At 39.5% G+C, this 27180-nt stretch overlaps 1 long non-coding RNA gene across 2 annotated transcripts in view; it reads left to right on the top strand.

Moving 5' to 3' along the window:
- Positions 1-27180, top strand: part of LOC107970553 (uncharacterized) — a 585037-nt gene that overhangs the window by 132048 nt on the left and 425809 nt on the right. The gene's annotated exons all lie outside the window — the stretch shown is intronic.

Raw genomic sequence — 27180 nt, 5'->3', positions numbered from 1 at the left:
CTGCAAGAACAAATAAACCCTGGTATTATCTTGGTATAACACATCAAAGATAGATTTCTCACTCTGGCAGCCTCTTCCGTCTTGATTATGACATCTAGTATTTCTAGATCATTTCTAGATCACCAGGGTGGGAACAGAGAGCTGGAGAAGGCTCACCAGCTCTTATTTGCATCAGCCTAGAAGGGACATGTACCATGTCCATTTACAGTTCATTGACGAGAACTAGTCACAGGGTCTGAACCCTGAGTCCAAGGAAAGCTAGTGTTTTCATCACATAATCATGGAGACATAATCCAAACTATGATTCTGATTTCAACCTGGACCTTGTATACAACTTGGGAGCACATGCTAGTCCTGTCATTTCCTAGCGTATGAGTCCAGTAACATTCTGGGACTGCTAACTCATACCTAGAAAGAGCTCTTTTCCTCATTCTAGATATCCTACTCCTACCACACACCACCCACATAGAGCAGAGGTTAGGGGTAGGAGTGGTATAGTTCATTAACTCTCAATTTTTTTCTTCATAGGAATCAGCATGCATGTGGGGGATTTTTTTTTAAATTTTTGTCTTTTAATCTTTCTTCCAATCCCTCAAAGATTGGGAAGAAGACTTGTGGCAGTCGAAGCATCTTTTTGCAGGATACAGAAAGGAAAGGGACTAAACCAGTATCTATTTTAGCTAGCAGGGGAAAGATAGTAACTCCAATATGTTAACAATTATTCTACATCACTGTCATCAACAAATGTATGCTCCATCCATCCATCCATCCCTCCATCCTCCATCCATCCATCTAGATTGTAGTGATCCTAGGCCAAGTACAGGGCCCTTGAAAGTTAAAGAAAAATCTCTTAGACCTGGTTAGTCTTTTCTTATTACCCTTCTCCTTCAACAGACAAATCGTTTTGTCTATCTTGGTTTTGTTAACATTTTCATGTGCATCAACTCTGCTAAATTTCAACCTCCTTAAGGCTTTGAAGGGTTTGAGTTTCATTCACTTCTGTATTGCCAGCATCAAGTCAAAACCTGACTCAGAAGGGGTGCCATAGATATATTTGGGGTGCATGAGTGAATGCTTCTCTCCACTCAGCCCTGCAAAACCAGTTTGGTTGGGAGCTGAGTTTATTGCTCTAACAGCCTCTTCACAGCTTTGTCCCAGGAAGTTCTTTCCACCCTGAGGTCCCTGTCTTTAGGAAATGAGTGATTCTGATGGTGGCCTCTAGATGACCACACCAACAGTCAGGACCGAAGTTGTTGTTAAGAGTTTGCTTCGGAAAAAAAAAAATCCTATTTGATTCAAAATTTTCTATAGCCCTGTATAGGAATTAGCTTAGGAAAAAAAATGCCCCTCCTTTCTGCTTTCTTTGCGTGCCTCTCTTCCTTCAGGCTACTTCCAAGTTGTCCCTTGGCCATCATCCCTCTCATCTATACGGAGATCCTACTTTTTTGTGGCTGGAGCTCTCACCTCCATGTCTCCTCTTTCTATTTTCCCCCAAATATTAGGCCCATATTTTCAACTTCTATCTAGACACATTGACAGGGTGTTCCACCCACACCTCATGCTCAGTGTGTTCCAAACAGAACCAGACTTATCTGTTTTAGTTAAGGATATGGTTTGGCTGTGTTCCCACCCAAATCTCATCTTGAATTACAGTTCCCAAAGTCCCCATGTGTTATGAGAGGGACCCCGTGGGAGGTAATTGAATCATGGGGGCTGTTACCCTCATGCTGTTCTTGTGATAGTGAGTGAGTTCTCACGAAATCTGATGGTTTTATACGGGGCTTTCCTTGCCATTCACTCTCATCTTCTCTCTCCTGCTGCCCTGTGAAGAAGGACGTAGTTGCTTCCCCTTCCACCATGATTGTAAGTTTCCTGAGGCCTCCGCAGCCATGCAGAACTCTGAGTCAATTAAACCTCTTTCCTTTATAGATTACCCGGCCTCAGGTATGTCCTTATAGCAGCATGAGAATGGTCTAATACAGTTAAACATACCACATTCTCTCTCCACTCAGACTCAACACCCCAGAGTCATGTTCAGCTGTGCTCATTTGCCATCCTCCCACTTCCAGGGCTGGTCCATTGTCAATGCTGTCTCTTCTCCAGGGTGACTCACCCATCATTTACTTTCACTGTTAGACCTTCGTACCCTCTTCTTGCTATGTTTTGACTATATAACTTCTATCTCTTATTTTATTTTTAACTCTTCCTGTTCCTTCTAGAGAGTCCAGCTAATGACATTTATAAAATCACTTCTATATTATAATACTGTGAATGGTTCTATTTGCACTCCAAGTAACTTCCAAATACTAGTGTAGCATCCAAGCCTTTGGCCATCTGTCTCCAACCTTACCTCCACTCCTATAGTCTTCAGCCAGACCACACTACTCTTTCTTTGACACCTCAGACATGGCTCATGTCACTTCTTCCATATGCAGAGAAAGTTACTCAAATCCTTATGTGAAGACATTCTAGTTACTCTTCAAGTGCCAGTTCAACTGACTTTCCTAATCTCTACAGTGGGATTCAGTCTTGCCTTCCTATAATTCCAACTCAGGTGTAGCAAGAAGATTTCATCTCAGGAACAAAATCTGGTTGGTTAATAAAAGCTGACTGGAGAATTGTTTTGAGAAGGATTCTGAAGCTGTATCTAGGCTCAAAGGGTAAGATTGTCATGTTCATTAGCAATGTCTGTCTAGAGCATGAAAGAGGGATTGAGATATTAATGTTGCCTCGATGCATTCTGTGGTCTCCCTTTGTCTTCTCTTATGTATGCAATGTCACTTACACTAATTGTTAAGTTCTTTAAAGGCATAAATTGTATCCTGCTGAATTATACACCTGATTTTTTTTTTTTTTTTTTTAGAGAGAGTCTTGCTCTGTCGCCCAGGCTGGAGTGCAGTTATATACCCGATTCTTGAGTTTACCTTCGCCATGTCCTAAGATCATTAGACATTCCAAAATGTTTGTTAAATAAATCCCCTAATGCTTGATATGCTGTTTAGTTATAAAAGATTGAAGAGCTGTGAGCCCAGCTGTGATTGCATTGATCAGGCAGCTGTATTACATTACAGTGTCTACTCCTTCAAGTATCAGTTTGCTAAGAAATCTGACTGTGCTGACTTGAGAACTCCTTCTGCGCTATTACCTCTGGTGATTAAGGAGACCAGGCACCATTGGATGAATGGATGACACCCAATACTCCACTATTACCTGTAATGGAATTAACTTACAAGTAGCGTTGATAAATTCTAGTTTTAGGCTTACTTTCCATAGGACAGCAAAGCAAGTTGTCAGCTACTAAGTCCCTTAGCCAAAGTAAAAAGCCAAGAGCTGACTTGAAATACATCTTAAAGGAAGGCAATATGGATTTTGTGATCCTTAAAATGCCCCAACCTTAAGATAATTTAAAAATTGTGCAAATAACTATAGAATTTTAACTTCTGGGTTTTGTTTTCCCAGATATATACCTTAAGTATTTCAATTTGTCTTATGGCATGGTTTTCACAAGCTACTTCATTCTGCTCCCTCTCCTCTGAATATCTCTATCTGGTGATGTACCCAGAATTGGTAAATATTCTAGATGAAGCCTGACCAGTCAAGATCAAGGTCAAGATCAAGAATAATATCTCTGTGGTCCTGTACTCTATATTTCTGTCATTACAACCTAAGGACACATTTAATCTCTCAGTGGCTACATTACATGTATCATGAAATTGATGGACACTTGAAATTCCTCATCAGTAAAAAATATCTTATTTCAGCTTGAATTGGATAGGCCTTTTTCTCTTTGTCAGAAAATCTAGTGCTATCTGGCCTAGTCTTTAAAGGGAAATTATTGGGAAATGTCAAGAGAGAGGTGAATGTCTGGCCACAGTACGATGTCATTGAGATTCTATTTCCATCTCTTCATCCTTCAGCTCCACATTTTCTGTACTGGCTACACTCTCAGACAGTCTCTCCTCTCCTGGAAGCAGGATGACTGCAGCATCTCCAGCATAAATTGTTCTTGGTTCAAGTTTAACTGCAGAAGGAAAAAGCACCACTTCCTGAAAGTCCCAAATAAGCCCTGGAATTCATTTTGTTAGAAAAAACTTGACTGTGTGGTTTTTGAACAAATCACTGTGTCTTAGAGGATTCAGTGAGCTGACAGACCAGCCTGGGTCATGTGCCTCAGCACTGGAATTGTGCTGGGGACCATATGTTTTGAGTAGGGGAGAGGATAGTTCTCTTCAAAGAGGTGAGGGCACCATCACCAAAAAGGCGGGAAAGATGCTGCACAGACCCCAAATAGCCAATGGTCTCTGCAACACAATTATTCTTTAAACTTCCTAAAGGCAGAAATTATGGCTTATTAATTTTTTAACACCCCCATCCTACCTTTAACAAATGACGTAATAAATGTTCCAGAACTGGTTGTTGATTGAATGAGTGCATGAACCAATGGCAGCAAAATGAGTAAATTTGAAATGGCTTAATGTTAAAAATATCTTTGTCTCTGACTTGATGCATTATAAAATATAGACCAAAATAACTTAAAAGTGTCAACCATGTTTACATGAAAGAAAACAAAAGTATGAAAAACTTGATATGGCATTACAAGGACAGTTTTCTCTGCAGTACTAGTGAGGAGAAATGATATGTCTTAAGTGCAGAGAAAGCAGAACATTTTCATCTGGGACAAAAGAAATGAAAACAGCTTGATTGACAGCCTAGTAACATTAATAATACTTCGAAGGTAGAGAGCTGCTCTTACTTTAAACATCCCAGAGCAATTCTATCAGAAGAATAAATACTCTGTATTCCAAATTCAAACACTTTCAGTTGCCTTTGGTTGAGGCAATTGTATTCTAACAGCAACATGGCAGCTTTAACAAGCTATTTACATTTCTAGGTAAAATCTCAATATTCCCTAACTCTGATTCTATCCCCTCTTTCCTTTGAGGGTGCTTTATTTGACACAATGTGGTATTGGATCCTGTAGGTAACCATATCCCCTGGCCTCTTTACCATTTGAGTGCACTCTGGCCTGACTACCAATTGCCATTTCTACATCTCCATCCAGGGTTCTCTCTTGACTGCTGGAGCAAGATGCCTGGTGGGCTGGGAGGGCCAGATAATGAACACCTTTGTGAGCTTTCCTCAACCAATGATGGACTGGAATTGGTGGATAGAGCCTCCAGAGGGCTCTTGTTCACCTCCAATCGGGATGACTTGGAGACGTGATCTAACACTGACTTCCAAAGATTCATCAGAATTAAGCTCCAGTTTCCCATCCTTCCAACTTGCTCAATCACACACCAAATGGTTTTCTTCCGTTCTCTGCTTTACCTCCCCCTCACCTTCCAGTATCTTCTGAGATTACTCCCAAATAAACTACTTACATTTCAATCATTCCAATCTTGTCTCAGGGACTGCTTCTTGGGGAATCCAAAGTACAGCAGTTGTTTTCAAGGAAGAAAAGTTATTTTCAGCCCTTAGACTGGGTCAATCAAATATCCTCAAATCACGAAGGCAAGTGTCCGAGTGAGGACAGGGAAACACACAGGCATAGGTTGGGTGGGTAGCCTGGAGATGCATGAGGATATGCTGCCCCTGAGGCCTCAACAATGGCTTTTATGGTGGGTTTGATGCCAGCCAGTGAGGGGAGATCCCTGGACAGCAGCAGGACCTCAACCCTAGGGAATGTTCAGGCTCTTGACACCATTGGAAGAATTTAAGGATGAGTCAGAGAGTAGCGAGAATATAAGAGCTTTTATTGCAAAGCAAAAGTACGCACTCGAGAAGAGTGCCCCACAGGGTATGAACTTTCCTTTATTATGGGTTTTCTTTAATTAGAGGGTGGTATTCATTAGATTCTAAAGAAGGGAAGGGGATTTCCCTGAAATGAAGTGTCATGCATTGTTATACCAAACCTGGGCATATTCAGAACTGTCATGGTGCCCATGGGTGTGTGATTTAGCATGCTAATGACCGTATAATTAGGTTCTAGGTGAAAACTGGGTCAAATCTAATGCCATGTTGGATTTGGATTTGGCCTGTTTTAACCAGCTTTTGCCCACATCCTGTTTGTCAGGGACTTATCAGCCCCTTGCTGCTACAGCTGCAGTTGGTTTTAACAGTTCCTTCCTCACCAGTCATGTGAGTCTTTTTTTTTTTTTTTTTTTTTTTTGAGACAGAGTCTTGCTCTGTTACCCAGGCTGGAGTGCAGTGTCACAGTCTTGGCTCACTGCAACCTCTGCCCCCTTGGGTGTTCAAGCAATTCTCTTGCCTCAGCCCCCTGAGTAGCTGGGATTACAGGTGCCCACCACCATGCCCGGATAGTTTTTGTATTTTTAGTAGAGGTGAGGTGGGGTTACACCATGTTGGCCAGGCTGATCATGAACTCCTGATCTCAAGTGACCCGCCCGCCTCGGCCTCCCAAAGTGCTGGGATTATAGGCATGAGCCACCACGCCCAGCCTCATGTGAGTCTTTAATGGCTGCCTTGCCTTAGTTGTTCCCTCATGACTGTCCTGTGACCACCCTGTTATTCCTTTCTCAGGTTGAGATGGGAAAAGCACTGATGTTCTCTAAAGCATGAGAACTGGGAGCAACTGCAGTCAATGGACACCCCTGGATGGATGTTCCAGGGAGGAAAGTCCATGCCAGAGAGGAATGTGGTCCACGGTATCTCAAAGCTGGCTGTGAACCCAGGCATGCCAGCTCTGGAGATCTGGCTTTGACCCAGGGATGGGCACAATTTTTCTGAAAGGGTTAGATAATAAATGTTTTAGAACTTGCAGGCTGTATTAGAGTTTTCTAGAAGTACAGGACTAATAGGATAGATGTATATATGAAAGGGAGTTTATTAAGGAGTATTGATTCACACGATCACAAGGTGAAGTCCCATAACAGGCCGCCTGCAAGCAGGGGAACAAGAAAGCCAGTCCCAAAACCTCAAGAGCAGGGAAGCCGACAGTGGTATAGTTCAGACTGTGGTCAAAGGTCCAAGAGTCCAAAAGCTAAAGAACTTAGAGTCCAATGTTTGAGGGCAGGAAGCATCCAGCATGGGAGAAAGATATAGGCTGGAAGACTCAGCCAGTCTATTTCTTCCATGTTCTTCTGCCTGCTTTTATTCTGGCCGAGCTGCCAGCTGATTAGATTGTGCCCACCTAGATTGAGGGTGGACCTGCCTCTCCCAGTCCACTGACTCAAATGTTAATCTCCTTTGGCAACACCCTCACAGACACACCCAGGAACAATACTTTGCATCCTTTAATCCAATCAAGTTGATCACAGGCCATAAAGTCTCCCTTACAACTACTCAACTCTGCCTTTGTAGCAGGAATGCAGCATTTGACAACACCCAAACAAATGAGCATGGTTGTGTTCCAATAAAATTTTATTTATAAAAACAGAGGAGGGTCAGCTTGGTTCTTTGTAGTTTGCTGATCTCTGCTCTAACTCCACTGCTTAACATTTTTATATAAAAGGTTGTTTTTGGATACAGGAGCCCAATTGTGAGGTTTTGGTGTGGGTTTTCTGACAAGTCACACGTAGTATGTACTTCTTTGTGGTGGGATATTGGGGGATAGAGTGTGAAGAACAGGGGAATTAGGGTATAGTGTGGGAGGTAAGATGGAAGAAAAAGGAAAAAGCAGAAATGGGAACTGCAAGTTCAAGCATAGTAATTCAAGGCAAAGGTGGGAGAGAGAAGCACTAGATTCTGACCAATATTGTAGGGCAGCTATAAGTAGAAGGAACAGGTTTAAGAAATGCCATACAATTCAACTTTATAGGATTCAGGCTTTATGGTGTATGTTGTAGCAGCCACATTTAATAAAAGTATGTTTTTCATTATATTTTTATTACACTTAAGACCCAAACAGCTATTGAAGAAGAAAAAAAAATGGAGAAACATTGGCTTCACAAGTAATCACATCAGTTTTCAGGAAGGCTGTATTTTATGAAGACAGAGAAAGATGCATGGCTGTTGTCCTTCCCAGTTTTATACTAACTCATTCTTCTTCAGGGAACAATATTAATAGATGTTTTGCTATATTTGTCTGCTGTTGAGAGAGTAATCCTCCCCGCAACCTTTCCTTTTCTTTTTTTTTTTTTTTTAAATCATGGATGTTTAATCACTTGCCTTTGAGTTGCAGGCAACTTTGGCATTTTTAGTCTGTAAAAAATCTGCTTTGTTGGGGTTTAAAAAAAATAAAAACCATTTCAAGAAATTGTAGCTTGAAATTATTTCGGGCTCTGAGAAGCTATGTGAAATCCAGTGATATTTGACTGCCTTTTAATTCTTAGTCTCTGGGGCTAGGCAGAGTTGGTCAGAGACAGCAGGGATGCCATGCACAGTTGTGAGGTTGTGCGTTACACAAATGCACCTGAGGCTGAAATGTAGCCTGTGCTCTGCCTCTAATCCTTGTGCCCTCTGTCTTGGAGGAAAAAGCATTTTTTAAAAATTCTGAATGTGGTGACCACTTACAAAATGATGGCCTTTGGGACCACCACCAGTCAGAGGTGGTGATTTTTTCTTATTTGTGTTTTCCAGTAGTGGGGACAGGGATGTGGAGCTTTGCAGATTGTGTATCATTGCATTTAGGATTCTGCTGATTATAGGATGCACCACTATTTTATGAACAACTAGGAAACACAAGACGCTGCCAACCAAATCCTGATATGCCACTCATTGATTGTAAGACAAATGCCGGTTTCAAAGATGCCAAAAAATGAAAAAGATACAATGCAGTAATTCATCTGCTGGAGAGTGTGCACCTTTCTTCAATAACCGTGAAGGTGCCAGTGCAGATGAAGATGAGGATGAGGATGAGGTTGGCAAGCCTGTGACGGTGAGGTTGGCAAGCCCCAGGGAAGGTTTCCACAAGATTTTGTCTGTTTCTTGGTATAAACAGTATCACCAAACTCTCTGTTCTCCTATAGGATGTCAACTGATTGAAATTCTAATAGAAGTAGAAATGTGGAATGTTAGAGCTCAAGAGACCCCCGGGAGCATCTCATGCAGTGCTTCTGAAAAACTTGGCCCCTTGGGGACATTTATCAATATCTGAAGAAATTGTTGGTTGTCACGATGGGGTAGGGGTGCTACTGGTAGCTTGTGGGTTGAACCCAGGGATCCTATTAAACTCCTTCAATGCACAGGACAGCCCCCACAAGGAATTATCTGGCCCTAAATATCAATAGTGTTAAGGATTGAGAATCCCTGATGCAGTGGGAGGATGTATAGCAGAGATATAAGAACCCAGACATCAGAGCCAGGCAGACCTGAGTTCAAATCCCAGCTGTATACTTAATTTTCTGTGTGGTCTTGGGCCAGTTAATTAGTCTTGTTAAGTCTCAGTTTTCTCTTCTGTAAAATGAACATCATAGCCTCTATTTTAGAGGGTTTTTGAGAGCATTAAATAAGATAATTAAGGCAAAGTTTATAAAGACAGCACAGCAACTAAATCTAAATTCAAAGGCAGTTGTAAGTGCTTTTATCCATACTAACTAAATTGGCAGGGAAAGTTTGAGTAGGGATTATTATTATCTCCATTTTGCAGATAAAGAAATTGAGAAAAATAACTTGCCCAGGTCATTCATGAGTAAGTGGTGGAGCCAGGATTTGAATCTAGATCACATGTTCCCAAGCAGCCCAATCCACCCTATAGTGCCTAAGGACTTAGGAAAAAGAGGCTGCTAGTAATATCGTTATTAATATTATTCAACCCGAAGCCCCTACTTACAGATGGTGACTTGGCAGGTTTCCTCTTGAGAAGACAATTGACTTGGCAAGTTCCTGGGTCTCCTGCCCCACCAGAGGATAAGTTTCTTTCTCTTTACCATGTGGCCTTTGTCAAGGAGCCAATATGGAACCCAAAGTGGGGCAGCAGGAGAAAAGCCAGACCATACCCCTTGCTGAGTGACTTTGAATATGTTTTGTGACTCTAGCTCTTCTCACTGAGATATTGGGGAGGTAATCACATCTACCTCACAGGGTTGCTGGGGCAATGAAATCAGGTTTCAGCTAACAACACATACCTGGGCACTGGGCATGTGGGCTGAGTACCAGGGTCCTGGAGTCACAGGGAGCAGCCCGCCATGATGGACATTTGGAGGTAGAAGGAACTGGAGAGTGGCTCTCGAGATGGCCTTGCCAGTCCCTTCTGGACCTTGGAAGGTCTCAAAGAAGTACTCCTGGAAACTATGGGAAAAGGGGATAGTCCTGGAGTACCCTGGCTTGGTTCTGGCTTCTCAGACTCACTGATGTGAGACAAATGCTTGGGGAGGAGGATGAGGGAGGGAGGAAGGGAGGAGGGGATGGAAGAGAGAGGCAGGCAGGCCTCATGGAGGAGGTTGGACTCCCCAGGGCCCTGAAGAGCTTCTATTAGGTGGTGGCACTACTAATGGATGTGAGCACATGCATATGACCATGGAGGCAGAGGGAAGTCACCCAAGACATACAGCACAGAAGGCCTGGTGAATGGGCGTCCTCCCTGACACACGACAGGGACAGAGTGACAGCATAGAGCATGTGGGAGCTTGAGGTTTGAGTGAGAAAGGTCTAAGGGAGGCGCTTTAGATCTCAGAGTTGTGAGGAGCCTTAGAGCCCCCACCCCATCAAGCTCAGGCTGGAAGCACTTCCATGTGAACTGGGAACCTGACTTTGCATTTCCCTAAATGTTGTTATATAGAAGAGGCAATATCGTATAGTGGTTAGTAAGTAACAAGCTCTTTTGTCATACTGCCCAAGTTCAAACCCTGCCTTGGCCACTTGCCAGCTCTGTGGCCTCTAGTAGTAACTTAAACTTTCAGGGCCTCAGTTTCCTCATCTGTAAATCTATCTCCAAAGCATGTCAACTGGATTAAATGAGATACTGTGTTAAAGCCCTTAGCCCAAAGTGAGTGCTCAGTAATGTTTACTCCTTTTCCTATTATTTAATAGAAATATTATTGTTACTGTTATTAAATTTATTTATTCCAGCAGAAGCCATGAAAAAGTTATGCTCTGGAGTCATTCAAGCCAGGACTAAAATCCTATCTGTCTTCCCGTTCATGAGCCATGTGATAGCAGGCCAGTGACTTCATCTTCTGAGTTCATTTTCTTACCTGTGTAACAAGGAACATGATGCCTGCCTTACAGAGTCATTTGGGGATTAAAGCAGTTAACATTCACAACACATTTGGTGCTTACTATGTCCTTATTACCTTCAGTTTCTTTCCCTTCCTATCTCCCTCCCCCACTACCTCATTGTCCCCAGAGGTGAGTCCTCAACTCACCTGCCCAAGATCACACAGATGGAAAGTAGTGGAGGCAGCCTTGAACTCGGGTCTGTTTGGGCCCATCTCTCTTGCTTTTCCCAATTGATCATGCCTGCCTATTGCAGGAAGAATAGGGGGACAGAGGAAGAGTGACCCCACCTGGAAAATTTATAATTCATGGGAGGCTCCGGGGAGGGGCACCTGAATTCTGAGATGCCTGGGCATGTCCAATATCTTCTTCATGGAAGCACTAGATGCAATAACAAGAATATCCATGCCATTTGTGGGACTCTTGCTCACGTGTTATTTCATTTGCTTTTTCTGGTCACCCTTGAATGTAGGCCTGGCAGATATTCTTGTGTTCACTCTATAGAGGGAGAAGTGGAAAAATCAGGAAGGGAAGAAGCTTGCCCAAGGTAGAGCAGGATTAGGACCAGAACCCAAATCTGGGCCTCAGTGCCCCCAGTCCAGTGATCTTTCCACTCTTGAACGTAGATATTCTCATGTTCATTTTATAGAAGGAGAAATGAAAAAATCAGGAAGGGAAGAAGCTTGCTCAAGGTAGAACACATTAGAACCAGAACCCAGACCTGGGTCTGGGTGTCCCCAGTCCAGTGATCTTTCCACAACATCCAGGTGCCTCTCCTTACTCTCTTGCACTTGGCTTAATTAACCCTTACTTTCTGTTCCCACACACTCCCCACTTGTGCTCACCCTCATCCTGACCCAGCTGTAGATTCATCTCCTGGAAGATCATTGAATCTGGCTAAGCTCTGGCATTACAGCAAATAGAATCAACTTATGCTTACTCCTTCCAAATTCTCCACCGACGCAGCTATAAATTGAATAATGACAAAGCCCAAATAACCTGGCAGTCAAGACAATTCAACTTGAACTGAACATGCAGGGAGTAGATAATACAGGAGGAAAAAATCTCAAGCTTGATCCTCAAAATGTGAATCTGTTGTCCACCCTCCCCTACGACCTTAAGCCTTACCAGGGTCTTGGACTGAACTAGCTGTGTGGGAGCTAGGAATACTGTGACTGAACAGACATGGTTCCTACTGACAAGCTAAGACTGACTTAAGCAAAACAGGAATTTATTGGGTGACTTAACTAGAAAATCTAGGGGTACCACTGCATTCAGGTATGGCTGGATCCAGGGACTCAAATATGACCATTGAAAAATCTCTCTCTCTTTTTGAGCTTTGCTTTTCTCTGTGTAGTCATTTTCTCAGTCAAACCCTCCCAAAGGGTGACAAAAGTCATCATCAGCAGCACTGTGCTTACATAGGAAGCAGACTATGCCACCACCATAGTAATCCCATCAGGAGGAACATATCTTATTTTCAGTACATCTAGCAAAAGGCTTTGGTTTTCTCTAATTGGGTTAGGCAGGTTGTGTGCCTCTCCAGAAATAATTGTGTAGGCTGGGATATGTGTATTCTCATTAGTCAGGTTTGAATTATATGGCCATCCCTGGAGTTAGGGGGGTGCATGGGGTCAGATTCAAAAATCATATTAGTTGAAAGTAAAAGAAGAGATGGGTTCTATGACCAGGAAAAGGGGTTATGGACATCCTACAAAAGAGCAGGTGGCCAGTACATCTCCTAGCCTCGGCTTTCTTAAAATTTCCTTTAAAGATTATAACCTGATGTATACTGTTTGAACAGTATTTCTTGTTTGGTCTGATCTAATTTCCTGATGAAAAACTGGATAAACTCTTTCTGCTTTATTGGTTTATATGTCCACAATTACATTATATAATATCAGTAGCTTCTTTCTGATCTGAAAGTAAAGTTGAAGGTATTGTTTCCTGAACACTTATTGAGAGTAAAGCCAGTTGGACTTCTGGGTTGGGTGGGGACTTGGAGATCTTTTCTGTCTTACAAGAGGTTTGTAAAATGCACCAATCAGTGCTCTGTAAAAATGCACCAATCAGCACTCTGTAACTAGCTATAGGTTTGTAAAATGGACCAATCAGCACTCTGTAAAATGGACCAACAGCAGGACATGGGCGGGGACAAATATGGGAATAAAAGCTGGCCACCTCAGCCAGCAGTGGCAACCCACTTGGGTCTCTTTCCATGCTCTGGAAGTTTTGTCCTTTTGTTTTCCACAATACATCTTGCTGCTGCTCACTCTTTGGGTCCACACTCCTTTAAGAGCTGTAACACTCACTGTGAAGGTCTGTGGCTTCATTCCTGAAGTCAGTGAGACCACAAACCCACCAGAAAGAACAAACTCTGGACACACTATCATATGCCAAAAACTGGAATTGATTTTCCTAGTGGAATTTGGTGTTTACCTCCTGTCTTAGACCATTCAGGGTGCTCTAACAGAATATCATAAGCTGGGTGGCTTATAAGCCACAGACATTTATTTCTCACAGTCCTGGGGGCTGGAAGTCCAAGATCAAGTCACTATCAGATTGGGTGTCTGGTGAAGGCCACTTTTTGGTTCACAGATGGTGCCTTCTCCCCGTGACCTCACATAGTGGAAGGGATTAGCTAGCTTTCTGGCGTCTGTTTTGTAAGGACACTAATCTCAATCATGAAGGCTTTGCCCTCATAATCTAATCACCTCCCAAAGGCTCCACTTTCTAACACCATCACCTTGGGCATTAGAATTTCAACATATGAATTTTGGTGGGACACAAAGATTCGGACTATAGCATCTCCCCAGAAGTCCTACTTTTTTCTTCTAGAAACAGCTCTTAATATTTGACTGCAGACCAATTCCTCCTGCACACTGTGGATAGAATTCCACTTCAACTTCATGAAGGAAGTATGTATGGGACACAGATTTTAATCTCATCAGTGCATCTCATTTTCTTATCCACAGAGATAGGTTCAGGGGTGAATGTGGGAACTAAGCCAGTCCAATCAGAAGGATCAGAGGCTTTTCTTTGAAACAATTGAAGAACATGTTCTATCTTTCCGCTGGTTTTAAGGAAGGTGGGGTGGGAGGGTGGCAGCTGCCTGGTCATGGCCAGGGGAGAACATGGAGGCTGAGTCACGGTTGAGAGAAACTGAGGTAATGACCTTGACCCTAATGATGAGATCTTAATCTTGCTATGCCTGAGGCCAGAGTAATCTGACTTTTCCATTGTTTGAGCCAAGACATTTCATTTATTGAGGTGAGCTGCTATTATTTGTAGTATAACAAACTCTTGATGTCCCCCAAATCCAACAGCTAGTGAGTGTCAACATTTGAAATGAAATTTGCTTGGTGCTGTTTTGTGATACTTTGAATTGTTTTAAAATCTCTTGCAAAAACTTTCAACTTATTTTAAATCTGTAATTATAGAAAATAGACGACACTATACTGTCTCCTAAATACCCAATTTACCTAACTTCTCCTTTATCCTTGTTCACACCCTTACATTGTAGTTTGGGTCCTTTTTCACATCTCCCAGCCTTTTTTTTTTTTTTTTTTTTTCTGGTCTTTTTTGTTTTTGTTGTTGTACTGTTTTTGTTTGTTTTGTTTTTAAAGCAAACAAATTAAAATAGGATGGTGTATAATACAATGCATGCATTTAAAAAGTACAATGTTATATACATGTGAAATGATAACCAAAATAAAGATAATGAACATGCACATGACCTACAAAAGTTTCCTTGCTCCTTTCATAATTCTTCCCCCCATCTGCCCTGACCCTATCCCCAGCAATCACTGGTCTGCTTTCTGGCACTATAAGCTACTTTTTATTTCCTAGAATTTTATGTAAACGAAATTATACATCATGCCCTCCTCTTTTTGGATTGCTTTCTTTCAAAGTGATTATTGTGAGGTTTATTCACATTTAGTGTATAACAGTAGTTCATTACTTTTTATTACTGTTGTAGTCTATTGTGTAGATGTACCATGACTTGCTTATCTATTGATATATGTTGATGGGCATTTGGCTTGTTGCCAATTTTTATACATAAGGCCACTATAAACATCCACATATAAATCTTTGTGTGAGCATAAGCTTTCGTTTATCTTGGGTAAATACTAGGAGTGGAGTGGCTGGAGCATATGGTAGGTATATGTTTAACTTTAAAAAGAACTGCCACACTGATTTCCAAAGTGGTTGTACCATTTTACATTCTGACCGTGAGAGTTCCAACTTATTTCATGTTCTCATCAGCACTGAGTATGGTCGATATTTAAAATGTTACCTGTCTTGCCAGGTGTATAGCGGCATCTCATAATTTTAACTTATGTTTCCCTAATAACCAGTGATATTACATATCCTGTGTGCTTATTTGCCATCCATACATTTTCTTTGGAAATAGTTTAGAAATCTTTGCCTAGTTTTAAAATCAGTTTTTTTTTAAATTTCTGAATTTTGAGAGTTCTTTATGTATTTTGGAGACGTGTTCTTTATTATATATGTAATTTTCAAATATTTTCTCTCAGTCTGTGGTATGTCTTTTCATTCTCTTTTTATTTGAAAAGCTGACTTTTTTATTATTTAGGTGAAGTCTAATTTATCTTTTTGTTCTTTTATAACATGTGCTTTGGATGTTATATATATACAATTCTTATTTAACCCAGTGACAAAGGCTTTCTCTTCTGTTTTATTCTAGAAGTTTCATAGTTTTAAGTTTCACATCTAGATTTATGATACAGTTTAAGTTAAGTTTTGCATATGATGCAAAATGCAAATGCAATTCAGGGTATAAAGAATAGTCACTTAAACAAGTGGCACTGGAATAATTGGATACTTGGATGCCAAAACCACAAAAGGAGGATGTTGATTCATACTTCACTTATTGGGTGCTTTATAAATGTAAATATGAAGACCATTTAGGTAAAATTGGTTGATAATGTTATTTAAATCTATATCCTTACTAATTTTCTGTCTACTTGTTTTATCCGTTATTTTAAAATATTGAAGTCTATGATTATATTTGTGGATTGATTTGTTTGTCTCATGGTTGTAAAAAACTTTTGCTTCTTGTTTTTTGAAGCTTACTTATAAGGTTTATAAACATTTAGGATTGTTTTATGATCTTGATGAATGACCCCTTTATTATGATGAAATGACATTTGGTGTCCACAATACTTTTCTTTTCTCTAACATTTACCTTCTCTGTCTAATATTAATAAAGCCATCATATGTTTCTTTTGATTAAGGCTAGCATGTCATATCTTTTTCATTCTTTTAATATTAACATATTTGTGTCTTTATATTACAAGTGTGTTTATTGTAGGTAGCATATGGTTGTGTCTTGCATTTTTGTCCAATTTTAAACTGTCAGCTTTTTAATTAGGGTGTAACATTAAATGTAAGAGTAACACTTACATTTAATGTTATTATTGATATGCTTAAGTTTAAACTGTTATCTTGCCTTTTGTTTCCTATTTATCCCATATTGTCTTTGTTCCCCCTTGCTATGGTTTCTCAATATAGTTTGTCTCCACCAAAACTCATGTTGAAATTTGATCCTTAATGTGGTGGCATTAAGAGGTGGAGCCTAGTGGGAGGTGTTCAGTTTTGGGGACAGATCCCTCATGAATGGCTTGGTATTGTTCTCATGGCTGTGAGTGAGTTCTCACTCTCTTGAGACTGTGTTAGTTCTCTTGGGAATGGATTAGTTCCTGGGAGAGTGATGTCACAAACCCAGGATGTCCCTCAGTTTTTTCTCTCTCTTCAGGTGTCCACTTCCCCTTTGACCTTCTTTGCCATGTTATGATGCAACACAAAAGCTCTCAGCAGAGGCCAGGGACATACCCTTGAACTTCTTAGCTTGCAGAACCACCAGCTATATAAGCCTATTTTAAAAAAATAAATGACTCAATAGCAAGTATCCTTTTATAGCAACACAAAACAGACTAAGCCATCCCTTACCCTTTTTTTCTGCCTACTTTTGGATTAATTGAATATTTTTAATGAATCCCTTTTATCACCTTTTTTGGTTTATTATCTGTAACTATTTTTTGTGTTCCATTGATATTTTTTCTTAGTTTATGGTATGCATCTTTAACTGACTACATTCTACCTTTAAATAATACAATTCCATTTCAAGTATAGTATAACCTTATAGAAACATACTTTCATTCCTTCTCCCCTCATCTTTCTGCTATTGTTAGCATATATTTTAATTTTACATATATTATAAACCTCACACATTTCTTTTGTTTAAGCTATTATGTTTAAGGATACTTAGCTAAAAGAATATCTTACATAACTACCCATTTAGTTACCGTTTCTAATGCTCTTATTCTTTGTGTAGATACATATTTTTATTTCATATATATATTTGTATTTTATATCATATTTTTATTTGGTATATATATGTGTATATAAATTTATTTATTTAATTATTTATTTATATTTATATCTGATATTATTTTTCTTCTGCCTTAAAGACTTTCTTTAAAACTTATTATAGTCCCTGTTGACTAATGATAAATTTTTTTTGTATATCCAAACATATTTTTATTTCATTTTCTTTTTTGAAATATATTTGCACTGAGTATAGGATTCTAAATTTACAGTGTTTCTGTGCTTTAAATTTGTTGTTCCACTGTCTTTTTGACTGCATTGTTTCCAACCGGTAATCTGCTGTCTTCCTTATCTTTGTTCCTCTGTGTGTAACAAGTCTTTTTTTCTCTCACTGCTTTTAGGATTTCCCCATTTTCACTGATTTTCAACAATTTGATTATGATGCTTTTTGCTGGGTTCTTTTGATGTTATTTTTTGATTCTTTGGTTTACAGATTTTATTGAAACTAAGTTTATAGTTTTATTTAAATTTGAAAAAATTTGGTCATTATTTTTTCAAGTATTTTTTCTGTTGTTTCTGTATACATCCCCTTTTCATCAGAAACCTCCTAAAAGCTTTCAAATGACTTGCTGATATTTGGTTTAAAAAATGTCTATGCTCTTTATTTCTTGTTTTTTGATAATTTCTATTGCTATGTCTTCAGGCTGAGTAATATTTTACTTTTTAAAAATCTAACCTGCCATTAATCTCAACCTGTGTACTTTTCATCTCAGAAATTGTAGTTTTTATGAAAATATGGAATCAAGTTATAATAACTCCATTAATGTTCTTATTTGCTAATTCTAACATCTGTTTCAGTCCTGGGTTGGCTTTGAGTGATTAATTTATCTCTTTATTTTATAATGTATTTTTTTGCTTTTTGCATACCTGCTAGTTTTTATCTAGGTGTCAGATACTGTAATTTTGTCTTCTTAAATTCTAGATATTTTTGTACTCAACTATCCCCCACCTCTCACTTTATTAAAAAATCAACCCAAAATGGATCAAGAACATAATATTAGACCTGAAACTATAAAACTACCAGAAGAAAACATAAGGAAAACACTTCAGGACATTAATCTGGGAAAAAGTTTTATGAATAAGACCTTAAAAACAGAGGCAACAAAATCAAAAATAAACAAATGAGATTATATCGAACTAAAAAGATTTTATACAGCAAGGGAAACAATGTAGTAAGAAGACAACCTACAGAATAGGAGAAAATATTTGCCAACCATTCATCTGCAGGAGATTAATGTCTAGAATATACAAAGAACTCAAACAACTGAACATCAAAAGTCATACCAAAATAAAATCTCCAAAATCAAGTAGTCTAATTTAAAAATAGGCAAATTATCTGAACAGGCATTTCTCAGAAGAAGACACACAAATGGCTAACAAATGTATGACAAATGCTCAATATCACTAGTCACTGGAAAATGCAAATCAAAACCACAGTGAGGTATCATCTCACCTCAGTTAGGATAACAATTACCAAAAACACAAGAAATAACAAATGCTGGCAAGAATGTAGAGAAAAGAGAAATCTTATACACTATTGGTGGGAATGGAAACTAGTACAACCATTATGGAGAACAGTATAGAGTTTCCTCAAAAAACTACAAATAGAACTACCATATGATCTAGCAATACCACCACTACTTTCCTTACCAAAAGAAAAGGAAATCAGTATGTCAAAGAGACATCTTCACCCTAATGTTTACTGCAGCACTATTCACAATAGCCAAGATGTGGAATCAACCTAGCTATCCAACAATAGATGTTGAATAAAAAAATGTGGTACATATACACAGTGAAATACTCTTCATCCATAAAAAAAGAATGAAACTCTGTCATTTGTGGCAACATGGATGGAACTGGAGGACATTATGTTAAGTGAAATAAGCCAGGAACAGAAAGTTAAACACTGCATGTTCTTAATCATATGTGGAAGCTAAAACAAAGTAGATTTCATAGAAGTAAAAAGTAGAATAGCGGATACTGCAGGCTGTGAAGAGTGGTAGGAGTGGGAGACAAAGATTTGTTAAAGGATACAAAATTATGACTAGATAGGAGGAATAAGTTCTAGGGTTCTATAACACCATAGTATGATTATAGTTAAAAATAATATAGTATAGAATTTCAAATAGCTAAAGGATGTTGAATTCTTCCAACACAAAGAAATAATAAGTGTTTGAGATAATAGATGTGCTGATTATCCTGATCCGATCACTATATGTTCTATATATCCCAACATCACTATGTAGCCCATAAATGTGTACAATGATTGTATGTCAATAAAAAATTTAAATTTAAAAATTATGAGTTAACTCCTGATGAAAGCAGAGTGTTGCCCATTTTTCTTCCAGAACACCAGCTTCTCTCTTTTATTATTTTTGGAAACACTGATTTCTACCTAAAATAAGTTTCTATAGATTTTGACCTCTTTGGGGATTAACTGGCAATAAATTAAGTGTTATCTTATTCAATAATGAGGAAGAGAGAAGAACTTCTGTCCTGTAAGAAATATCATGGGGAAATAAACATCTCCTAGTATTTTTCCTGCAGTGTCCCCTCAGGACCCATTATCATTTCATGATGTGATGCAATGGGAGGTGTTCAGGTCTGGAGGTAGGAAGCATGTGTGCTCAACTTCCAGCCAAGTCAGCAATTTGCAAAATGACTTGTCTCTGGGCCTCCATGACCTTGGCTATGAAACAGAGGAAAAATACCCCAACTCATCTATTCCTCTGAATCACTGGGAAGGTCAAACACATTTATAGATATGGGCATAACAGGAAAAGGTTAAAAGCTGAATCTAAGAAGGTTATTCTTTAAGAATTTCTTTTGATAAGTTAGGTAGAAGTGTCATTTTACCTTTAGAAAGAAAGCTTTGTCTAAGGATGCCACACTCAGGAACATTTTATTAAAGGAAAGACCTGGGATATAGTAGGAGAAACATGGTTTTGGGAGTTGAAACCAAATGGGTTCTGTAGCTTGATATATTTACTTATTTACATCTTGTTTTGTTCCAGAGCTCACAATTTGAGCTCAGCCTTCCCAGCAATAATCATGAAGGAGCCTGGATCCCATCCCCCAGTCTAGCTAAACTGTTCCCCCCAGATGAACGTTTTTATTCCTTGGCTCTGATACTGTGTCTGAAATATCTCAACCCAACTGTATGTGTCCCTCCAGAATTGGCCCAATTATCTTCTGGGAAGGATTCCTAACAGATTCAGATGTTCTTTTATCTATGCATCGTCTGAACTTTATGCTATTGATAAAAAGCTTATTATATTATAGGACAATTACTTTTTAAACATTTTTGCTATGTTGCTATATTTTGAATCTTTCAAAAGCTGGGAAGAGGTTTAATTCATCTTAATATCTCAAACTCTTTGATGCTTAAAACATTTGAAACAGTTTTCATAGTTTTTAAAGAAAAACCCCGTTAGGTATCTTATTACATTTCCAAGAATCTTAAAATGATGCAATGGGGATAAATTAAAATAAAACTCCCCAATTCCTCAGGCTCTTGCAGTGCCTTACTCTAGGGGTAACCACCACTGAAAGCTGAGGAGTGTAGGAATCTCATTCACCTGTCCAAACTCAAGGAATAGACTTGGAGACACGATGAACAGCAGAAGTGAGATTCTTATAGCAGTCTTGCAAGACGGGATATCTGGTAGGCAGGCACACCTGGAGCAGTTACGGCAGGTAATTTATCTCCTAGCACGCAAGTCCCTCCCCCAGTTCCTCACTGGTTGAGTACTATGGGGTTACAATTTTGCCAGACATTGCCTAAGTTGCATTATCCCCCTTATAAGGTTATACCCCGTCCCCCTCCCTGCTTAAGTTTTGATAAGGAAACTTTCTTCCCTTTTATGAGCTGACCCCTCCTCTACATTCTGTTCGCTTATCGTGACTTTCTAGGAGCATGAGCCATGTGGTTTGTCACGTCCGCAGGCTGGCTGCCAGTACTTAGATTTATTATGCCTTGAGAATGGACCATTTAAAATGTTTTCTCACAGGGAGCAGCACCCTCCAGATATCCATATGATATGCATGGGTATGCTTTATAGACACATTCAACTTCCTAGGAAAGACCAAACGGGATGATGATTTGCTTATTTCACAACTTACATTCTTTGCTGAATATGTTTTGTATTATATTTTAAATATTTTACTTATTTATCAGTTTTTCTATTGACAGACATATTTTCAAGTTTTACTGTTAAGTACAAGGCTGCAAAAAGTATCCTTGCACACTTTCAATTTACTTCCCCTGAAATTTGAAAATGTTGCTTTCTAAGTGACTTTAAAATGTTTGATTTATTCCCTCTCCTTTTTCACCAAGATAACAAGAACTTTAAATTTCAAAATGATCAGTTTGAAGAGTTGGCTTTCACAACTGTTTCCAAATAATCTTTCCCTATTCTAAACCTAAACATCTTAAGACACAATTTCAAAACATTTTAGATATTAAACTAGTTTGTTCTCTAAGCTTGCTGATGAGTTGAAATTTTTTGAAAATGATTTTGAAACCATTTGAAGTGTTCCAAAATAACTTCTAAATATGTTGAGGCACTTGCAAACTCATCAAGCTTTTAAAAATATTTATAAAACATTTAAATAAAAATGATTAGAAATTGCATAAAAAGCACAGCATGTTCATTATATAGCTTTGTCATTGCAATTTTTTTTCCAGATTCTGTCTTCTAAGATTAGAGAATACATTTTGAATATGTTAGTTGTTTTTCACTGCAGGAATATAGACTATTTCTTGAACTCCTGGCCTCAAGCGATACTCCCGCCTCAGCCTCCCAAGTAGTTAGAACTGCAGGCATGTGCCAGCATGCCCTGCTAGTTTTTTCATTTTTTGTAGAGACAGGGTCTCGTTGTTTTGCCTAGGCTGGTCTTGAACTTCTGGCCTCAAACAATCTTCCTGCCTTGGCCTCCCAAACTGCTGGAACTGCAGGCAATAGCCGCTGCATCTGGCTTGAAATATAGGCTATTTCTTATCATCCTGCTATTCTCTCTGCTTTTCTCCTATCTGCAATTGAACTTCTTTTTTCTTTACTCATTGAATATATATGTCTTGAGTGCCTACTATGGGTTGTCCAGTGTTCCAGGTGCTGAGGACACAGCATTGAATATGAGACAAAAATGTCTACATTCACGGAGTTTGCATTTTAGTAGGGGATTTTTTTTTTTTTTTGAAACAGAGTCTCGCTCTGTTGCCAGCCTGGAGCACAGTGGTTCGATCTCAGCTCACTGTAACCTCCACCTCCTGGGTTCGAGCGATTCTCCTGCCTCAGCCTTCCGAGTAGCTGGGACTATGGGCGTGTACCACCACACCCAGCTAATTTTTGTATTTTTAGTAGAGATGGGGTTTCACCATGTTGGCCAGGATGGTCTCCATCTCTTGACCTTGTGATCTGCCTGCCTCGGCCTCCCAAGGTGCTGGGATTATAGGTGTGAGCCACCGCGCCCAGCCAGTGGGAGAGATTTTTAAATGTACAAATTGATTATGAAAAATATAGAAAAATAGTGACAAATTCTAAGGAGAAAAAAAGTAAGGCAAAGGAAAAGCATAGGAAGTATTGGGGTAGGGCTTACAATTTTAGATAGGGTGGTCAGGAAAAGGCTTACAGAACATAACTTTTGAATAGAAGAACTGGAGGAAGTCAGGGGTTGTGTCATGTGGATATTTGAGGAAATAATTTTGAAGAGCAAATGCAAGGGTCCTGAGGAGAAATATGAATATGTCTGGAGGGTTTCAGGCACAGCTAGGAGACAGTGTGGCTGATGCAGAGTGAACAAGGGGGAGAGTAATGGCAGGCAGATAACAGAGGTGCAGCACATCATTCAGGACCTTATAGGTCCTTGTAAAGACTGTGCAGTGTTTCTCCCCATTGTCTTAGGCTTGTTCTCCAAGGGAAATGGGAGTCTCTTGGAGAGTTTGGACTTGATCTGAATTATTTGACTTACACTTTGATAGGATTGGTTCAGCTGCTGTGTTGAGACGTACAGGTGGCTAAAGGTAAAAGTGTGGGCTCAGTGGGGAAATAAAGCAGTAATTCAGGTGAGACAGGATAGAGGTACAGTGGAGGTGTGGAGCAGGGGTTATAGTCTAGGTAAGATGAAGCAATAATGGAGAGGATTTGCTGGTGGACTGGTTAGGAGTTATAAGCAAAAGATAGGAGTCAATGCTTTAGGTTTAAGCCACTGAAAGGGTGGGTTTGACATAGAATGTGTTGTAATGTAGTGTAATGAGAAGACTATGGTAAGAGTGGGTTTGCAAGGGAACATCAGAAATTGGTTTGGGACATTCTACATTTGAGATAGCTTTAGATATTCAAATGAAGATGTTAGGTAGGTGGTTGAATGTACACGTCTGAGTTCAGAAGCAAAGCCAGGACTGGAGATGTAAATTGAAGAGCCAACAGCACATAGATTACATGTAAAGCTATGAGGCTGGATGAGATCACCACACATGAGTGTTAATATGCAGGGAAGGAGGTCCAAGAACTGGGCTCTAGTGTGTGTCAGCAGTTTGAACTTAGGAAGATAAGGAAAACCAGGAAAAGAGACTGAAACTTCCCAGTTAGTGAAACAGGCAAGGATGCCCTGTCCTGTCAACTGAGCAAGAAAGTATTTTAAGGAGCAGAGAGGATAAACAGACCCAAGCATACATGCTATTAACACTTTTCCTGCCTTTATGTTAGATCAATTCATGTTCTTAAGTTAGTTGAGCTTAACTGACGTTAGTATCTTTGCTGGAAGCCAGCAACTCCGATTCATTGTCCTATGGCTTATAGTTAGTGGGACAGCATCTGGGCAAAGTAGGGACCCAGTAACTGCAGTGCCAAAACTATTTGCAAATAAGCAATTTCAGTTTCAGAGGCAATAAATGTTGAAGTCAGCCATTGTGCAAGAGTCTTGAATTGATTTAGGACTTTCGCAGAAGGACATGCTCCCAACAGAAATCAGTGCAGTGTTTCTCTCCATTTTCCAGGCAATGGGCCTTCCAAAACCAGTAAGGCATTCCTCTATATTGGAGGATCTTGAGAAAGTACATAATTGAATACTCATAATTCTTAGCCTCAAGTAATACCACCTGCCTTATGTTCTGTAAAAGGTCAATGAAATTTATCACCACTGATTTTTATGATTACAAAATATCTTATGCAAACAATCCATAAATCTATGAGTCACTCTCTGAATATTGACAAACAGCCTATTGTGTGCTGGGAATGGGGAGATGTGCTGTGGAGAGTTGAAAGCACTGATACTCATTGATATGCATATGCAAACTTACCCCTTTTCTTTCTAGTAGCAGACATTACTAGTTGATTGCCAAACTCTATAGTGCTAATCCTGAATGTGATATAAAATCCTTCTCTAGAAAGCCATTAACAGTTGGAGTTCACCCGTCAGATGAGAGTCATTTGCTGTTCCATATATTGGATTTCATGAAATGGGTACAGTGAGGCATTTAGAGCAAAATGGAGCACAGTCATAAGAAATGGAAAGCAGTCTCCTTTTTATGTGGACAGGACATTGGAAATTAAGTCAGGAGCACTGGGTTCAAGCACCTGTTCTGCTAGTGGGAATGTAATTTGGGGCAAGTCACTTCAACTTCTGGACACTTTTATTTTGGGTAGTCTTTATGCAGACAGAATATTTTTACAGCAGGAATTTCTTAATACATGGGATATTGGAGTAGATTAAGAGGTTAATATTTCTCCTCCCCAGGCTCCTGCTGTTAAACCTCTGTTGAACTTTTTCTGTACCATGCATTCGGCTAAAGGGCTTTATCTGCATCAAACAATTTAATGTTCCCAATGTCCCTATGTGGTAAGTACTATTGATATCCTCCTTTGTAGGTGGAAAAAACTAAGGCACAGAGGGGTGAAGTAATTTGCCCAAAGTCCCACAGCTAAAGTACCTGAGTTTGAATCCTAACCCAGGCTCTCTGACCTCCAAATGACTCCAAAGTTCACTTACTGAACTGCTGCACTGTGCTGAGGTCCTTGTGGCTTTCAAACTTTTTAAAAAGAAAGTAGTGTTGCTGTGGCTAAAGCCAGGGATGTGGAGCACAAGATTTTGGCATCTCTTTTATGCTCCTCCAGGACCCCAGTTCCTCTGAAGCATTTCTGTAAAACCTGAGGAATCCAAGAAACAGCCTGAGAACCCTAGGGCTGAAAGACCTCTCTGGCTTTTCAGCTTCCATGTTCTCTTTGTAAGTGACTAATATAGCAGCATAAAATATCAGCATTAATTCTTCTGCCCTCAAGGGGACCACTTAAATCATAGATGATGCTAACTTGAATCCTGGCTTTACAAAACATAGCAATTAGGAAGTGATTCTTCAAGGCTGTTCTGGAAGCTGCCAAGGATGTTGTTTGTTAAATTATTTGGTATCTTCACTCTGGGGACCCTGGGGAGGCATCTTTCTCTGGCCTCTGTGTTAAGAGCTCCTCTTGAACACTGGTATGCTTTAGTCGTATGGACCTTGAATCTCATAACCTACTGTGACTTCCTTGACATATTGACTTTTAGAAAACTCAGAGCCAAATTAGTGGCACAGTCATAGGGAGTTTACTGAATTAGCTTATAGCTCTAAATCACTTTCTTTTCCTTTTGTCTAATTTTTCTTCCTTTTAATTAATTTTTCTGTGACGTGCACATTTTTGGAAGCCATCTCAAATCCCTGTTGGAATAGAGTGGGCTATAAATGAAGAAAAATTATTCTCTTCAAAAAAGAATTCCCTGCAAATGACTGTATTAATGCTGGGCTCCCTTAATTAGTTTAAAGTCTTGGATGAATGAGTTTTTCATTGCTTTTCATAGTGTTTTAAAGTTCATCATAAAGGTAGAATCTAATATTGCTGGAGATAAAAGGAAATAGGATCGTATTCAACTACTTCCAAGCTGTCATAATGTATACTGGCCAAAGTGGAGTGCAAGAGTCATCATTCAAGATGAAAGAATGAGGGTGAAGCAGGAGAAAAAGAAAATAGATCTCAAGAAGAGAATTCCTATTAGTTGAGTCCCTATTTTGTGCTAGAGACTGTGCTGGGTTTGTCATATACATTTTATTTTTTAAACCTCATTGCAAATTTATGAATTGCTATCCCCCTTTTACTGACGAGAAAACTGACATTCAGCGAGGTTAAAGGAGAGAAACAAGAATATGGTGGTTCGATGTCATCCAGAATTCAAACTACGATCATCTCTCCAGCGGATCTCGCTGCCTGCACTCTAGCGCCCCCTAAAACTTACTCTTCACACTGCAGTCAGAGTGATGCAAATTGCAAGTTTGCTCATACTATCTGACTGCTTAACACGTTATGTCTTCCTATTGTTCTTTTTGTTTGTTGGTTTGTTTGTTTTATTATACTTTAAGTTTTAGGGTACATGTGCACATTGTGCAGGTTAGTTACATATGTATACATGTGCCATGCTGGTGTGCTGCACCCACCAACTCGTCGTCTAGCATTAGGTATATCTCCCAATGCTATACCTCCCCCCTCCCCCCACCCCACAACAGTCCCCAGAGTGTGATGTTCCCCTTCCCGTGTCCATGTGTTCTCATTGTTCAATTCCCACCTATGAGTGAGAATATGCGGTGTTTGGTTTTTTGTTCTTGTGATAGTTTACTGAGAATGA

This window comes from Pan troglodytes, chromosome 2 (assembly GCF_028858775.2).
Source record: "Pan troglodytes isolate AG18354 chromosome 2, NHGRI_mPanTro3-v2.0_pri, whole genome shotgun sequence".
NCBI classification, from domain to species: domain Eukaryota; kingdom Metazoa; phylum Chordata; class Mammalia; order Primates; family Hominidae; genus Pan; species Pan troglodytes.
Note: the sequence above shows the minus strand (reverse complement) of the source record. Positions and strands in the feature narration are given on the sequence as shown.